Source organism: Grampus griseus, assembly GCF_964374135.1.
Source record: "Grampus griseus genome assembly, chromosome: 8".
In the NCBI taxonomy this organism is placed as follows: domain Eukaryota; kingdom Metazoa; phylum Chordata; class Mammalia; order Artiodactyla; family Delphinidae; genus Grampus; species Grampus griseus.
In genome coordinates, this window is record NC_139002.1 from 14,729,032 (window position 1) to 14,733,480 (window position 4,449).

Here is a 4,449-nt window from a genome sequence, read left to right on the forward strand (position 1 = left end):
TAGTGCAGCTGCTTTGGGAAGCAGTTTGGCAGTTCCTCAAAAAGTTAAACATGGAGTTACCATGTGACCCAGCAATTCCACTCCTAGGTGTATATGCAAGAGAATTAAAAGCATACATTCACACAGAGATTTGTACACTAATGTTCATACAAGCATTATTCATAATGGCCAAAAAATGGAAACATTCCAAGTGTCCATAACAAAATGTAGTATATCTACATAATGAACTATTAGTCACAAAAAGGAATAAAGTATTGATATATGATACAACATGGATGAACCTTGAAAATATTATGTTAAGTGAAAAATGCTGGTCACAGAAGACCACACTTTGTATGACTCCATTTATATGAAACATCTGGAGTAGACAAATCCATTGAGACAAGAAGTAGGGCTGCAAGGGACTGGGGGAGGGGAGAAATAAGGAATGAGTTTTGGTTTTTGGAGTGATGAAAATGTTCTGGAATTAGAAGTGGTGGTTACACAACCTCGTGAAATACTAAAAACCACTGAATTGTACACTTTAAAAGGGTAGCTTTTTATGGTAAATTATATCTTTTTTTCAAAAAACTGTGTAGGAAGCAGGGCAGTTACTGTGCTTATGTCCATTTTGTAAATGAAGAAAATGATGACAAGTTTAAGAAATGTACCCAAACTTCTAGTTCTATAATGGAAACAAGATTCAAATCTGGTCTTCTGATTGTATGGGTAGTCTTCCATGCCAAACGTCAGACTTTTCAGATTATAAGTGATTCAGCAGTTCTTCCCCACATTATTTTATGCCATGTTAGTGGCTCAACTGTTTATCCATTATTGCTGCAATAATGGATAAACAGCAATCTTTTATTTAGTGTTTATTTTATGTCAGGTACTTTACACGTATTATCTCTAATCCTTATACACAACAATTCAGATAAGGACACTGAGGATCAAAAAAGTTAAGCATTTGCCCAAATTCATACAGCCAGCAAGTGGTAAAGCCAAGATGTAAACTCAGCTTTTCTCATTATGTCACACTGCCTCTCTATATCTCCTGTGTACTCCTTAATGTTTATTGAACACTTACAATGTACCAGGCGTTACTTCAAATTCTTCACACAGATTATTTTACTTTTTTTTTTTTGGTTGCACAGGGTCTTAGTTGCAACAGGCATGTGGGATCTAGTTCCCTGACCAGGGGTCGAAGCCAGGCCCCCTGCATTGGGAGCACAGAGTCTTATCCACTGCGCCACCAGGGAAGTTCCCCAGATTATTTTACTTAATCCTCACAAGAATTCTCTAAGTACCATTAATACCTCCCTTTTGCAGGTGGGGAAACCAAGGTACAGAGAGGAAAACCATTTTACCACAGGTGTCAGGGCTAGAAAGTAGCAAAGCTAGGATTCAAACAAAGGCTGCTCAACTTCACAACCTGTACCCTTGAGCACTGCATTATAGAATTCTCTCTCTTACTCATTTCAATTCCATTTCCAATGGCTTTCTAGTAGAATCTTTACAAAGCTCGAAAACTTTTTTTTTCTATTTTAAAAAGAAAAGAAACAAAGACCAAATATCTTTTCTTTAAAACTTTGTTTAAAATGGGTATAAATTAGAAATTATAGTATTAATAAATCAAAGGCCCATAAAGAGCTTAGATGTTTGTATACTGATAGATGCCCAGAGATTTTTATGCCAATTGGGACAATTTAATTTGCATAGGAAGGTTACCAATCAGCAATTTTCGATTTTTCTATTGTAATAGGATATTTTCCTTTACACGTACCCAATTTTTTAACATTAAAAAACTGTGCAGGAAGATAAGAACTACTAAGTACCTTTGTAGTTTAAAAAGATTAAGGACTTAAGCAAAGGGTTGAATTAGAATTGTTATTTTCCCCAAAGTATCCCTTCATAAATATGAATAAACACAAAAGTACATACTGAGGAAGACCATATTCAGAGAATCATTTTCTTAAAAACTCTATACACTTTAGATAAAAGGAATCAAGATTTAACCGGTATTAAATGAAGTCCCCAAAACAATAACAGATGAAAAAAATTAAACCCACCATCGAAAACTTTTAAACTTCACATGTCTGGAAAGATATATATCAAACCGTATTGTTTATTTTTGTTATTAAAAACACACATTTTTTAAAAAGATGAACAAATTTTTTTTTTTTTTTTTTTTTTGCGGTACGCGGGCCCCTCACCACTGTGGCCTCTACCATTGCGGAGCACAGGCTCCGGACGCCCAGGCTCAGCGGCCATGGCTCACGGGCCCAGCCGCTCTGTGGCATGTGGGATCTTCCCGGACCGGGGCACGAACCCGTGTCCCCTGCATCGGCAGGCGGACTCTCAACCACTGCGCCACCAGGGAACCCCCGAACAAATTATTTTTAAAATTTATTTTATTGAAGTATAGTTGACATACAATGTTGTGTTAGTTTCTGGTGTACAACAAAGTGATTCAGTTATATATATATACGTGTATATATATATATATTATATATTCTTTTTCATATTCTTTTCTATTGTGGTTTATTACAAGATATTGAATATAGTTCCCTGTGCTGTAAGTAGGACCTTGTTGTTTCTTCATTCTATATATAATAGTTTGCATCTGCTAATCCCAAACTCCCAATCCATCCCTCCTCTACCCTCCTCCCCCTTGGCAACCACAAGTCTGTTCTCTATGTCTGTGAGTCTAAAAAAATGAAAAAATTCTTAATTTAAAAAAGTAAAAATTCTGTCTGGAATTATTGCTTTATTATGGCAACTTCCAGGGGCCTTCAATATGGACCACCAAAGTTCAGCAAGGACCAACTGATACTGATTCTTTGGAAATATGAAATTAGCTGAATTAAACTGCAGAAGAAAAGCACCTCTGCAAGCATGCTTCGTGAGGAGTACCTTAGAGGCAGTATGTCACAGTGGTTAAAAGCAGAGACTTGGGAATTAGACTGACCTGTGTGTGACTCCCATTTTCTGCACTTACTGCCTGGGTGACTTTAGGCGAGTTACTTTAACTCTCCTAAACCTCAATTACCTAATCTGTATATTGGCAGTAACATCTATCTCATAAAGTTACGAAGTTAGATTACATATTAATAAATAAGATTATCTACTCTAAGTGCTCCTACATACTAAATGCTCAACAATACATATCCATTATTGTTAGCAATAACATGACAAAATATTTCTTAACGTTTTGCATTTCCCTTTTAACCAGAAGTGTCTCAGAAGAGGTGTCTCTGATTTCCCTTTTTAAAGCCAATTTTCGCTTTCCTCTGGCAGGTTTTCATGATCAAATTTCCAAAATTCTTTTGTTTCTCTCCCTCTGACTCCCCAAATTAAGTATGTCTGTAGTTTTGAAATATTTGTTCCTTATATCTTCATTCATTCATTCCTTCATTCATCCACACAATGAGCATTTTGAAAGTGCATGATTTATGCAATGCACTGATCTGTGAAAAGCTTAAAAACTAATTAGACACAGACCCTGCCCTAAAGAAGCCCACAGTCTTCTTAAGCAAATAAAAATGCAGGAGAGGGCTTCCCTGGTGGCGCAGTGGTTGAGAGTCCGCCTGCCGATGCAGGGGACACGGGTTCGTGCCCCGGTCCGGGAAGATCCCACATGCCACAGAGCGGCTGGGCCCGTGAGCCATGGCCGCTGAGCCTGGGCGTCCGGAGCCTGTGCTCCGCAATGGTAGAGGCCACAGTGGTGAGGGGCCCGCGTACCGCAAAAAAAAAAAAACGCAGGAGAAGGAAGCAACCACATAGCACAGGGAGATCAGCTCGGTGCTTTGTGACCACCTAGAGGGGTGGGATAGGGAGGGTGGGAGGGAGACTCAAGAGTGAGGAGATATGGGGGATATATGTATAGCTGATTCACTTTGTTATAAAGCAGAAATTAACACACCATTGTAAAGCAGCTATACTCCAATAAAGATGTTTTTAAAAAATTCAGGAGAATGGGTTAAACCTGAATCTCAGATAATGAATAATTTGATAGTACTATAAGTTATGTCCCATGCAATGAGACACAGTGGAGGGGAAGGACTATAATGTAATATAAATACTATAAAAGGTCGTACAAAGTGTCCTGGGAATTTAGCTAAACTTCCGAGTTTGCCTAAAGTCTGATTGGACTGACTTAGTAGGAATTGCATACCCAGTGCTCCTTGTCCTGGGAGAGACAGGCACACCATATTTCCGGATTGGAAGGCTAACTCTATGCGAACCGAAATTCATCCGTCAGCTTTGCCGCCCCCGGCCGCTAGATGCCGCCACAGACAAATTTATTGAAACCCTAGACAAACAGGATCCGAGGCCCTCTAGATCCTCCCTGGATCCTTCAATGCTGGAAGAGACTTAACGCGCGAGTGGAGAAGGTCTCACGAGAGTGAAAGAAAGTATCGCGATTTTTTCTTTCTCTCCTTTTTTTTTTTTTTTTTTTTTTTGCTTAGC